Below are 15081 nucleotides of genomic sequence, written 5' to 3'. Positions count from 1 at the left end.
ATCTGACTCCTACCCTCGCTCCTGCACTGCATTTGCGCTGCTTAATTTGCAACCCAAGACTTCTGCAGTCCAGCTACTAGTGATATTGCATACTTTAATGTGCCTGACCCTGGTCAGCTTACATTAGACTTTTGGCACACATACTAGATGAGTCTAGCAACTCATGTGTTTGTTTCTCATGCTACACATAAGTAATCTGTGCCTCAGCTATGGAAAGTGACTTGCCTGAATTTAGAGCTAAAACGTACCAAAGCTGGGACATCAAAGCCAGACACTGTTAGTCTTAGTGCAGTGCCTAATCCACCCCACTATAGAACACTCGGAAGAATTAGGAAATCGTGCATAAAGCACATACACGTATAGACATGTACTGCTGCTGCTACTGCTGCTAAGTCGCTTCACTTGTGTCTGACTCTGTGCGACCCCATAGACTTCAGCTCACCAGGCTCCCCTGTCCCTGGGACTCTCCAGGCAAGAACACTGGAGTGGGTTGCCATTTCCTTCTCCAATGCATGAAAGTGAAAAGTCAAAGTGAAGTCGCTCAGTCATGTCTGACTCTTAGCGACCTCATGGACTGCAGCCTAGACATATACTAGTTTTACCCAATTTTGAGGCTTTAAAAGTAATGTGAAAAAGAATGGTAAGAATTTGTCACTCTTGTTTAACCCCCTAGGCTGGATTTAAGCATATGTTAAAAAATTAACATCAACTCTGAAAATTGTCCCATCCTTCCCAAGGATAGGGGAATTTTTTATTTGCTGGATTAATTGATACTGTTAAAAAATTTTTAATGTACTATTAACATATTTCTTATGTATGATGAAAAGGAATCCATTTTTTAACCTAAATATAAAAAAAAATGATGCAATTTTCTCTGCAGGTTAGATATGCTCATTCTCAAGGTCATTCAAAACTCGAATTGCTCACAGCACAAGCAGAATGCTTGCTCAGATTTACTCTTAGACTTACAGAGTCTGTGTTTGCTGGTGAAGAACACAGGCTGCATACAAATGACTTCACCTCTGCAGTACAGAATTTAAATCAGCTGAGCAAGAAGCCAACTAGTCCCCCAAATACATGTTAATCTGCTTCCAGAACAAACCCACAGACTGACTAAATATTTTGCTTCTATCAGAATTTCACCATATCAAACATAAGTTCAAATGAAGGCACTGCTAAAAGTAATTGATTTTGTAGCTTTTATTATAAGGAGCTCTGTTCTGTTCATCTAATTTACTCCTTCACTGAAAATAATTTACAACAAAATGCATATACTTAAAGTGTTCAGTTTGATACATTTTGACATAAACATACATCCATGAAACCATCATCACAATCAAAATGTTAAACACATCCATCATCTCTCAAAGTTTCCTCAAGATCTTTTATAATCACTCTCCTCTTTGCCCCTCTCTTCATGGTGAGTCACTGACTTGATTTCTGTCAGATGGAGTAGTTCTAATTTTTCTAAAGTTTTCTATAAATGGAATCAAATAATATGTATTATTTTGTCTGAATTCTTTCACTTTGCATAATCGTGTCTCAGATGAATTGCAACATTAATGTTGTCTCACGAATATCTGGTTTATTTATTATTTCTGAAGAGTGTTTCCTTATATGGATATGCCAGTATTTGTTTAGAGTCTATTCGTGTGCTGATGGACATTTGAGTTATTTCCAGTTTTTTTGTTTAATTTTATTTTTAAACTTTACATAATTGTATTAGTTTTGCCAAATATCAAAATGAATCTGCCACAGGTATACATGCCTTGTTTCTTTAGCAGTGAAATTCATAACAACATCCTTAATATTAGAGACGTTTACATAATATGAGATAGTTACAAAAATATAAATGGTAAAGTTCACGCACAATAGTTTTTAACTTTATATTTTATATTGGAGTATAGCCAATTAGCAATGTTTTGATGGTTTCAGGTGTACAGCAAAGGAACTCAGCCATATACATGCATGTATCCAGTTCTTGCCTTTTACGAATAAAGCTGATATGAATATCTGTGCATAAGTTTTTATATAGATATGCACTTACTTTTCTCTTGGGTAATTATGGAAAATAGGAGTGGCTGGATCATATGTTAGGAAAACGTGTAACTTTTCTTTAAATAAGCTGCCAGAATGTTTACCGAAGAAGCTGTACCATTTTAGATTTCCACCAGCAGGATATGAGAATTCCTGTTATTCTGCATCCTGATCACACTTGGTATGGTCTATCTTAACTTTTAGCTCTTCTATTAGAAGGGCAGTCATATCCTGTGCTTTTAATCTGCTGCTGCTACTTAGCTGTTTCAGTCATGTGTGACTGTGTGACGCTATAGGCTGCAGCCCGCCAGGCTCCTCTGTCCATGGGGATTCTCCAAGCAAGAATACTGGGGTGGGCTGCCATACCCTCCTGCAGGGGATCTTCCTGACCCAGGGACTGAACCCAGGTCTCCCACATTGTAGGCAGATGCTTTACCGTCTGAGCCACCAGGGAAGCCTGTGCTTTTAATCGACATTCCCTAATGACTAATGCTGTCAGAGAGTTTTTAGTTGTTCAGTTGCTAAGTCGTGTCTGATTGTTTGTGACCCCATGGACTGCAGTATGCCAGGCTTCCCTGTCCTTCACTGTCTCCCAGAGTTTGCTCAAACTCATGTCCATTTATCATGTGCTATTTTCTATTCTTATTTCTTCTTTAGTGAAGTGTCTGTCCTTTATCAGATGTACAATTTTCAAATAGGTTTGCTCACAAAGTATGTACTGTTTTTTTCATTCTTTTAATAGTTTCCTTTGAAAAGAAGATGTTTTAATGAAGATATTTTAATGAAGTCTAATTTGTCAACTTTCTCTCTCATGGATCATACTTTTGAGGAAAATCTTAGTCTGACTCAAGTTTACAAATATTTTCTTTCTTTTTTTTTTTCAGAAGTTTTATAGTTTTAGATTTTACACTTAGGTCCATGGGTCCATGATTCATTTTTGAGCTAGTTTTAATATATGGTTAGAGGAATGGATTGAAGTTTTGTTTTCATTTTAACATCCAATACCATTTATTGAAAAGATAACCAGTTCTCCCTGAATTGTCTTTGGAGCTTTGTCAAAATCATTCATCCATGTATGTATGAGACCACTGCTGGGCTCTTTATTCTGTTACATTGATTATCTTGTCTATCTTGATGCCAGTATCACACTGTCTGGTGACTGCTTCTTTAATATGACTTGAAGTCCAGTAGCATTAACTCTCTGATTTTCTTTTACATTTCCAGAGATGTCTTGGCTAGTCTTTGTACTTCAATATGAATTTTACAGCCAGCTTGTCAGATTCCACAAAAAGCATGCCAGAATTTTTATTGCAATTAACTTTCACATGTCAATTTCCACAAAAAGCTTGCCAGAGTTGCAATTATTTTGAATCTATGGATAAATTTGGAAATAGTTGATATCTTAACAATACTGAGTATTCTAGTCTTTATTTTCTCTTAATATTTAATATTTTCAAATGCATAGATCTCTCATATCTTTTGTCAGATGTATCTGTAATTATTTCACTCAGTTTGATGCTATGGTAAATTGCATTTTGAAATTTCAGTTGAATAATTTTCTAGTGTTTTTTTTTTTAATTCAATCAGATTTCCCATATAGATGATGATGGAGTTTGAAAATGAAGACAGTTTGTTTTCTTTCTTTTAATATTGAGGGTCTGATTATACTCTTAGCGTGTCTAGTGTAATGTTAAATAGAAATCATGAAAAGTTGACAAACTTATCTTATTCCTGAATTTGGGGGGAAAGTACTTGCTCTTTTACCCTTAAGTATGATATCCACCATAGGTTTCTCATGAAGCGAAAGTGACTCAGTTGTGTCCGACTCTTTGCAACCCCATGGGACTCTACAGTCCATGGAATTCTCTAGGCTTCTCATAGATGCCCTCTACTAGGCTGAGGATATTGCCTGATATTCTTAGTTTACTGAGAGCAGCTAACCAGAATAGATTTTGGATTTTGTCAAGTATTTTCCTGCTTTTGTTAATCTGATAAATTACATTCTTTGAAGGTTAAGTCGGCCCTGCATTTTTTAGGTAAATCTCACTTGATCATGATGTATTATATGTTTTATACTTTTTTAGATTTAAATTGCTAAAATCTCATTTAGAGAATTTGACTCTATGTTCACTACAGATATTGGTCTTTATTCAGACATTTCCTCAAGTGTTTTTGCATGGCTTGCCTCATAAAATAAATTAGGAAGCATTTCTTCTTTTTCATTTTTCTGAAATTATTTGTGTAGAATTTATATAATTACTTCTTTATAGGTGGCAGAATTCACTAGTGAAACCATCATAAAATTTCCTTTATGAAGTTTTTAACTAAAATTTCAATTTCTCAAATAAATTCAGGTTATCTATTTTTTCTTTGGTGAGTTTTGTAGTTTGATTCTACAACGAATTTGTCCATTTTGTGTTGGCTTTCAACATATAGATATGCTGTCTTTAATAACATTCCTTTTAATATCTATACAGCTTCCCCTCGTGGCTCAGATGGTAAAGATTCTGCCTGCAATGTGGGAGACCCAGGTTTGATCCCTGGGTTGGGAAGATCTCCTGGAGAAGGGCATGACAACCCACTCCAGTATTCTTGCATAGAGAATTCCATGGACAGAGGAACCTGGTGGGCTACAGTCCATGAGGTCACAGAGTTGGCCATGACTGAGCAACTAACTCTCTCACTCTCTTAATATCTTAAAAGGCAGAATATAAAGTCTATATATTTAATCTCTCTGATTCATAATTTTGGTAAATTGTGTCTTCTATCTTCCTTTCCTTATCAAGCTCTACAGTCTTATTAACTTTATCGATTTTCTCAAATATCCAATTTAAAGTGTTGATAAATGGGAAGAAATACTGAACTATGGGAGGGAGATAAAAGAATAAGTAGAATTTCCATTAAACAGAGTCTCATAGACTTGATTTACCTAAAATTAAACTATTATTGGCAGCAAAAAATAAAAACACCTTTTCAAGGAGCCTTGATCTTACCAATAAGAGACAGCTGGGTATAAAGGTATACACAATGGATTCTGGCACCAGGCTGCCTGTATCTGTTTCCTGCTCCTGCCTCTTATTAGCAGTTTGGTGGTGGTTTAGTCACGAAGTCATGTCCAACTCTTGCCACCCCATGGACTATAGCCAGCCAGAGTCCTATTTCCATGGGATTCTCCAGGCAAAAATACTGGAGCAGGTTGTCATTTCCTTCTCCAGGGGATCTTCCCAACCCAAGAATCGAACCCGGGTCTCCTGCATTGCTGGCAGATTCTTTACCAACTGAGCTGTGAGGGAAGCCCTATTAGCAGTTTAAGCTTGGGAAAATTATGCTTCAGTTTTCTTATCTATCAAGCATTCAGGCAATAATAATACCTATCCCATAAGATTGTTGTAATGATCAAATATGTTAGTATAGTTTGTATGCATGAAATGATCTGAAAACTTCTGGCACATGACAAGCATTTTGTAAGTGTTAGCCTTTATGAAAAATCAAAGGATCCAGAAATGACCTACTGTATGTAAGCATTTCATATTGCAGAAAAATACAATTTTTTCCCTTTCTTTCTTTCTTCCTTCCTTCCTCTCTCTATCCCCACCCCCACCCCGCTCCCCTCTTTCTCTTTCAGCCAAAAAAGTAAACCAGAAGTTCAAAGACATAGCTTGGCCACAAAGGAATATATACTGTTTGAACAAAACAAATTTAAATACTACAATATACCCATGTCTGTCTTATACACATCCCTAGGAGGTTTATGTGTGTTGTTTACAGTCAGAAATCCTTATATCTAGTGGGGTTTTCATTGTTCTAACTATCTCTCCTAGGCTCATAAAAATAGACTTAGTTTCAAATACTATGTCACTATGTTTTCTGTACTTATAAACCACCAACTTGTTCCTCACAGTCAATATTTCAAAATCCATAGTGTATTTCCAAGATTGTTTCTCCATCCAAGATAAGCATCATGCTTCAAAATCCATGCTTCATTTCTTGGCTTTGACAGTGTGTTTCTCTGACTAAAATCTTTTTATACAGATGAGAAAAAAATGAGACTCCCAAACGTGATATGCCCATAGGTGGACTCTTTTCCTTTTACAAGGCAAAACTTATTGGATTCAAACATTTCATACAGCAAATGTCCTTTGATAAATCATTAATGGTTGCTGGGAGAAATATCAATAACCTCAGATAAGCAGATGACACCACCCTTATGGCAGAAAGTGAAGAACTAAAGAGCCTCTTGATGAAAGTGAAAGAGGAGAGTGAAAAAGCTGGCTTAAAGCTCAACATTCAGAAAACTAAGATCATGGCATCCAGTCCCATCACTTCATGGCAAATAGATGGGGAAACAGTGCCTGACTTTATTTTTCTGGGCTCTAAAATCACTGCAGATGGTGATTGCAGCCATGAAATTAAAAGACGTTTACTTCTTGGAAGGAAAGTTATGACCAACCTAGACAGCATATTAAAAAGCAGAGACATTGCTTTGTCAACAAAGTCAAGGCTATGGTTTTTCCAGTGGTCATGTATGGATGTGAAAGTTGGACTATAAAGAAAGCTGAGTGCAAAGAATTGATGCTTTGAACTGTGGTATTGGAGAAGACTCTTGAGAATCCCTTGGACTGCAAGGAGATCCAACCAGTCCATCCTAGAGCAGAGCAGTCCTGGGTGTTCATTGGAAGGACTGATGTTGAAGCTGAAACTCCAATACTTTGGCCACCTGATGCGAAGAGCTGGATCATTTGAAAAGACCCTGATGCTGGGATAGATTGAGGGCAGGAGGAGAAGGGGACTACAGAGGATGAGCTGGCTGGATGGCATCACCGACTCAATGGACATGGGTTTGGGTGGACTCCAGGAGTTGGTGATGGACAGGGAGGCCTGGTGTGCTGTGGTTCATGGGGTCACAAAGAGTGGGACACTACTGAGAGACTGAACTGAACTGAATGGAAACAAAAAGAATATCAAATAAGACAGTGGTGAAATACAAGCAATGTTTTGGTATTTTCACAGCTGTCTGGATAATAGATGTCAGGCAAGATGAATAATAGATCTGCACTTCTGAATCCCAAGAAGGACAACACTCTAATCCTGTAAGGCCCCAGCTTATATTGTAGAATATCATATACACTGGACTCTGGCCCTGCCCAGCAAAAGCAGAGTTGTACAACACACCAACAAATTATTAAAGCTTTTTTTCATGAGTTATTCTTAGTGATTTGTGTTTAAAGATATTCAATAAGAGTGCAAATCAAGTATTCAAATGTTAGAGGCCTCTGTTGACAATAACTTTTGTGTTTATTGATCCCCAGGATTAAAGTGAACCATTCAATATGACCAGAAATTTGGAAATCTGAAGGGGAATATTGAAGTACTGTCACTTACTGAATAGAAGTATCCTTGTTCTTACTTGATTGTTGACACCTAAAGCTATCCATACTGTAAGAGAGGAGGTCTACAGTGCAATCTCCCTGAGGAAAAGAAAATAAAAACAGAAATAAGTTTATTCATACTAAAGTGTGAATGACTACACTGGTCATAACATTTCTTTATGATCTAGGGAAAGGGAAGCAGCCTTTATGAGCTTCCATAACCCATCTACCACTGCCCCTCCTCAAATATAGCTATCATTCCCCCCTGTTTGTTCTTAAAGAAAAAGCCTATACTTTTTTTTTTACAGCTAGAAGAATATGTCTTTTCCATGTATACAATGGCTGAATTCTGTTTCCTGAAACTCAAGTCTAACACTTAGTTGTCTTAAGGCAAATACTTTGAAGATATGGTTCTCTCCTTACTATGTGAGAGTTTTTACTTCTAGATGTCACTATTTGAAGAACTAAAGACAGAATAGAGATTTCTTACTGATGGGGTGAATCCTCAGAATTGGAGGTGCATTCAGCCTAGGTGATTTGCTTAAACACTCACTAAACATACCTAAAATCTGTTCTTATCTTACCTGAAGATAACCTTGCTTCTCTCTTTCTTTCCAAGGCTCAGAACTCAAAACACACCTGCTCTACCCCAAACCTCAATAATATATTCTTTTCCAGAACTATGTTTGAATTGTTATTTGTCTCTCTCATCTAAAAGTTTTTCCTCTGTAGCTGTCTCACCTTCATGCTAAGGTACTAAAACCCAAGGTCTGGTGGTATACCTTCATCATTTGCAGGTCTCCAGACAGCTTTTCCGGAGAAGGCAATGGCACCCCACTCCAGTACTCTTGCCTGGAAAATCCCATGGACCAAGGAGCCTGGTGGGCTGCAATCCATGGGGTTGCTAAGAGTTGGACACAACTGAGAGACTTCACTTTGACTTTTCACTTTCATGCATTGGAGAAGGAAATGGCAATCCACTCCAGTGTTCTTGCCTTGAGAATCCCAGGGACAGGGGAGCCTGGTGGGCTGCCGTCTATGGGGTAGCACAGAGTCGGACACGACTGAAGCGACTTAGCAGCAGCAGACAGCTTTTCATTCATTTGTTAGTGAATATACATTGACCATTGTCCTTTGCTAGGTACTAGGGTAAGCACAAATAATCAAAAATATAAGGTACCCTCTCTCTTTACCAGGGGCTCACAGCCAAATAGTAGATCTTATGATAAAGAAGGTAAGCACATAGGAAGTATCAAGTTCTGCGCTAGGTGCTAGGAAGTTGATTGTGAACCTAAGAGATGAAATCCCTACTGTCCTGCCTGGAGTTTATATTCTAGTGAAAAGCTTTACAATACAAATTATACAGTCCATTTAAAAGTATTATATTCTATGGGGGTGGGGGGGAATTAGGAAGAGGAATAGGAGAAATCAGAGGAGCACAAACTTAAATAAGGCCTAGGAAGAATCTCATTGAGCTGATGACATTGGCGCAAATATCTAAAGGGAGCACAAGCTAAGGGGATCTGCAGGAGAAAAGGGCTCTGGGAAGAGAAAACAATGAGTGTAAATGCTCTGAGACAGAAGCATGGTTAGTGCATTTGATGAGTAACAAGGAAGTTGCAGTTGGATCAGAGTGAGCAAAGGAAGAGAACAGATCATGTGTAGCTTTCAGTCTTTATAAGTGACTTTAGACTTTATAAATGACCTTATAAGTGACTCCAGACATTGGGATCAATGGGGCTTCATTGAGCTTCCCTGGTGGTTCAGGTGATAAAGAATTTGCCTGCAATGCAGGAGACCTGGTATGATCCCTGGTTCAATCCCTGGTTCGATCCCCGGGAGGTCAAGAAGATCCCCTGGAGAAGGGAATGGTTACCTACTCCACTATTCTTGCCTGGAGAATTCCATGGACATAGAAACCTGACAGTCCCTGGGGTTTCAAAGAGTCAGACATAACTAAGCAACTAACAGACACTCTTTCAGAAGAGAAGAGTAGCAAGTTTTGTTCTTATTTTTTGAAAGGCTCATTCAGCAGAGGAGCTGAGTATAGACTATAAGGCAAGAGAAAAAGGAGAGATTGTTTAGGAGATTATTGCAGTCATCCAGGTACGGATGGGTAAATACTGGCATTTGACTGATAGAAATGGAGGTAGTAAAAAATGGTTAAATTCTGGATGTATTTCACAGGTGGAATCAACATGATTTCAACATGATATAGGTGGGTGTGGAACGTGAGATGAAGAGAAGAGTGAAGGATGACTGTGTGGCCTGAGCTAGTAGAAAGATATCTCTGTTTACTGATGAGGAAATTTGCAAACACAGCATTTTGTGTGGGGATGGGTAAAGTTCAGTAGCTCCATTTTGGAATTTTCACTCATCTTAGTGGAAATGTCAGGTAGGCAACTGGACAAGTAAGACTGAGTTCAGGAGAGAGGTCTGTGCTAAAGAGATATGTTTAGAAGTGGTTAGCATTTGAGTGGAATTTAAGGAATGAGTCTTGATGATATTAGCACAGGAGTGGGTATACACAGAACAGAGAAAGAGTTGTCCAACTCCAGGGGCTGCATTAACTCTGGACATATACTGCGCCTCATATGTCTTCAATCTCTTGCAAACTGATACTTTTGTGAAAGAAAACAAAAGTAAATTATTGGAAGGAGAAAAGGTAATTAAAAGTAAAGACAGACAAAATCAAACCACATTTTTATTAGATTCAGCAAATATAAGACTCCATTTCAATAATCTAATCAGAAAAAAAATACAACAGAGAAAAGACAACCAAAATGATGCATCACATTGAAATTATGCATATTGGTGATTAATAAGAACACTGCACTTGTAACTTTTTATTGTTTTATAATTTTAATCAAAACAAAACATTAATGAAATTGTGATTCTTCATTTTCAAAATCTCTACATACATTTTGCATATACACTCTGGATATCTATATATAATTTTTTCAAATGATAAATGAGCTTGCTTCTTGCTGTTAATATATCTACTGTAGGTTGGATTGACGACAGCAGTAGTCATTGAGGGCAATGTACATCTGAAATGTGGCTACATTTTGTTTCAATATCACTCATGACTGAAGAGGCAGGCTAACGAGAACAGAAGAAGAAATTTTAAAGCAATTTCCGCAGGCTCAGAATATTCATTTTTTACTTTTATCCAAAATGAAACAAAGGAAGTCATATTTCTTTCCAACATTCATCTTCAATCCTTCAAAAGTAGTTAGTTTCAACAATTTATCTGATAATGTTATAGTTGATTTAAACTATCTTTCAATGAAAAGAGTGGATTCAAATGTTATGTACTTTTCAGTTGACTAATTTACACTTAAAATACCACACTTGGTAACATGGTCTGGTTATATATGCCCGGTATCCAGCTCCTATAGGTGTTACTCATCACATGAGTTAAAGATGCCCAAACTGTACCTGCTTAGACTATGAACAATGAGAAGAGTCCAACAACTGCAGATATAGATGTAGTAACACTGTCACAATGCTCTACAGGTTTTTAGGTGTGATCTCTTAATGTCTGTTCTTATTTCTTTGTGAACTAGTAACTGTTGGTAGACCAGCACTGTCCACATTATGATCACGATACAGAATAGCAGGGCACTCACTGCATAATTCCAGGAATACCAAGTATGTATTAATAGAGAGCACTGTGAATGCACCCCCTGGTGTCAATTCTTTCTAAGAACACTGGGAGATTACAATTTTTGGAGTTCTGGTGGCTGAGAACTCTGAAACAGAAGGATAAATAGAATGAGTCAAACCAAGAGATTATGGTATCCTGGAAGGCAAGTAGTCCCCTAGGTCAAATACTGCTAATAAATAAAGTAGGATGAGGCCTTACAAGAAACGATCTATAGAATTTGCAGCTTCGTCACTAATGACCTAATGGGGAGATGTACAGGATGATTAGGAAGCTCAGAGAAGGTTACCACCAAGCAGATCAGTTCCAAATTTCATTCTTCCAGAGGAGTAATTTATGAGTTCTAAGAGTTATATGTGGAGAAGGCAATGGCAACCCACTCCAGTACCCTTGCCTGGAAAATCCCATGGACAGAGGAGCCTGGTAGGCTGCAGTCCATGAGGTCTCAAAGAGTCGGACACGACTGAGTGACTTCACTTTGACTTTTCACTTTCATGCATTGGAGAAGGAAATGGCAACCCACTCCAGTGTTCTTGCCTAGAGACTCCCTGGGACAGCAGAGCCTGGGGGGCTGCCGTCTGTGGGGCTGCAGAGTCGGACACGACTGAAGCGACTTAGCAGTAGTAGTAGTAGTAGTAAGAGTTATACGAACCTATGAAAATCTCCCCAGGAGGAGGCAACATCATATACAAGGTTGTGAAGTCCCACAACATAGAAGACCTACTCAAGTCATAAGTCCAAGATTATGCTAATCACCAGGCACAGACCTCACTCTCTTACTGTCTGAAGCAGTCTGGGTCCTTGATGCTAAGTGTTACAGACTCTGTGTGCCCTGTTTTGCTGATATTCTTAATCAGGGCCTGTGGGAGTTTAGTCTTCCCATTGAGTCCATCATGGAGCTTGGCACCTAGCATATATCTCATTTATATTGCCTTCCATAACAATAAAATCATATGATTGTTGTTTTGGTTTTACTGCTGAAGAACAAGGTAACTGCTTATTTGAAAACAAATTAATTGGGAGAATCCCTCTGGGATTTAAAGTGACCCCAGAGGATTAAGTTATCTTTATCCCAGTGCTCTGTCCCTTCCTGTTGAACTCTTCCCCCAGCCACTGTGTAAATACCATGGTCTCGTCTCACTGTTGCCTCACCCCTTAAAAATCTCTAGTTGCTGCTGCTGCTGTATTAAAAGACAAATCAGGAAAATGTTTCACTATTTGAGTCAGGTGCCCCAGCTCCTCAGAAACACAGTGAAGGTGTTTTCGGAGGAGACAGTGCCCAAGGCTGCTGGTCTCCAGGATCTACCTCCAAGATGGGTTCTAAACAACTGTGTATAACATGGAAACATATACATCACCATATGTAAAATAGACAATCAATGGAAATTTGCTGTATGACTGGGGGAACTCAAACTGGGGCTCTGTAACAACATGAGGGGATGAGGAGGGAGATGGGAGAGAGGTACAAGAAGGAGGGGACGTAGGTATACCTATGGCTGATTTATATTGTTGTTTGGCAGAAAGCAAGACAATATTATAAAACAATTATCCTTCAATCAAAAATAAGGAAATTTAATTATTAAAAAAAAAAAGCTTTAAAAAAAATCAACAAGCAAACACACAACTGTGCTGTCTTTTGTTACTTCCCACCAGTGAATCAGGATATCTGCCTTGTCAGGACTCAAAGAGCATTACAATATTTCCTGAAGACTTTCCTACCAGTGAATCAGGATGTCTGCCTTGTCAGGACTCAAAGAGCATTACAATATTTCCTCAAGACTTTCCTACCAGTGAATCAGGATGTCTGCCTTGTCAGGACTCAAAGAGCATTACAATATTTCCTCAAGACTCACCGTCCATTTCCTTTCTGCTTTTATCTCAGCATGAGGGAGATATAAGATAATTTTGGAAATAAAAAAAGTTGAAATTGAGGGTTTCAAAAGGGTGCGATGTACAAGTGCTTACTGGCCTTGGACATGACTTCGGGAGAGGTCAGCAGGAGCTGCCATGTGGAGTCATGTGATCCAGCTCTCATCCTCCCCTCTCTCCACCTGGGAAAGGTGTGGGCTGGACCCGAAGGTCCCGTGCAGCATGGGCAGCGGTGATGCCTCATTTCTGTCCTTTATGTAATTATTTGTGGGATTGTGGGCTCGATTATCTTGACATTTAAGTGCTGAGTAATTTTCTCAAAATATGCACACTCTCTGTAGGATGAAGGCAGTTCTGTGTCGTGTTCCAGACAGGAGTGCAAATGAGGTAACAAAGCGTGTTGGGGCCTGGACTAGGTCAGGGTGGGGAGGCTTCTGAGGCCCCAGGATGGGGGACACATGTACACCCATGGCTGATTCATGTCAAGGTATGGCAAAAACCACTACAATATTGAAAAGTAATCAGCCTCCAATTAAAATAAATAAATTAATTTTTTTTTAAAAGCCCCTTTGAAACATTCCAGCATTTTGTGGATCCCAAAGTGAAGCACAAAACTTTGAGATCATTCACTGGTTGAACCTGAAGAGGGAATTAGAAACAGAGTTTTGAGAGGGAGGAAGGGAGGGGGCTGGCCGGGGAATTTTGTGGGAAGGTCTGCCACTGCCTTGAGTGAAGGGGAAGAAGGGAACGCAAGTCTCTGCTCTGGATACTGATGCTTAAACACAAACACACCTTGTTTGACTCTTGAATATAAAAATCTAGTGAAATGTTTATCAGTTCAGTTCAGACACTCAGTTGTGTCTGACTCTTTTCGACCCATGGACTGCAGCACACCAGGCCTCCCTGTCCATCACCAACTCCCAGAGTTTACTCAAACTCATGTCCATTGAGTCGATGATGCCCTCCAAACATCTCATCTTCAATAAAAAGTAGGAAAAAAGCTGTCCAGGTGCGAAAGAAAAGAGACAAGAATTCTCAGTAGCCCTAACTCTGAGTTCGGCCCCCTAACTACTGACACAAGTGAGAGCCAACCCCAAGGTCAACTGCCAGAAACTGAATCCTGGGGACCACAGAGAGGGGCGAGTCCTGTAGTCGCATGGTGCCAGGCACTGCTCTGCTCGGAGTCGTCGGCCATCACCTCCTTGGCCTGGGACCTGGGAGCAGTGCAGGGAGACTTCTGCCACTCGGAGAGAGTGGGTAGTGCCATGCCTAAGACCATCTTGCATCTGAATCTATGGGAGAGATTTTATCAGAACCATAGTGCCAGCAAATCAATCACCTGGGAGCATGAGGGGGAGGAGACCAACTGAATAATGTCCCACATTGCCATGGCCTGGGGAAATACTTGTCACTCAAGCCTAAGAGTTCTCCTTAAAGAGGCCAAGGCAGCCTAGTACAAAGGGCTTAAAGAAAGAGCAAATCTGTACAACTCAGGGCTCATTATCAAATCTACAATTGCATTGCAGGGGTCAGCCAACACTGGGAAACCAAAAGAGCTCCAGTGGAATCTTCCAGATATTCCTTCATTCATCCCGTACCTTTGTTTAAAGGTTTTCATTAAGAAACATTTAACACCACTCTCGAGTGATTTCAAAGGTTCTGGTCCATTCCAATGCCTTGTGATTCTATTTGAAATGTCTCTGTAAATTAAGTTAGACAATAGGATACATGCTGCTGCTGCTAAGTCGCTTCAGTCATGTCCGACTCTGTGCGACCCCAGAGACGGTGGCCCACCAGGCTCCCTCTTCCCTGGGATTCTCCAGGCAAGAACACTGGAGTGGGTTGCCATTTCCTTCTCCAATGCATGAAAGGGAAAAGTGAAAGTGAAGTCGCTCAGTCGTGTCCGACTCTTCGCGACCCCATGGTCTGCAGCCTACCAGGCTCCTCCGTCCATGGGATTTTCCTGGCAAGAGTACTGGAGTGGGGTGTCATTGCCTTCATAAGTCCCCTTAATTTCTTCTAATAGACATTTACTGAGCAACAACTCCACGGCAGGCACTACACTAGACACTGAAGACAGTGATGATGGAAACTCAGAGACTGATGATGAAGAATTCATTCAAGTACAGAGAGAGAAAC

The sequence above is a fragment of the Bos javanicus genome, chromosome 11 (assembly GCF_032452875.1).
Source record: "Bos javanicus breed banteng chromosome 11, ARS-OSU_banteng_1.0, whole genome shotgun sequence".
In the NCBI taxonomy this organism is placed as follows: Eukaryota; Metazoa; Chordata; class Mammalia; order Artiodactyla; family Bovidae; genus Bos; species Bos javanicus.
The sequence above is the reverse complement of the archived record's forward strand: the minus strand, read 5'-3'. Positions refer to the sequence as shown.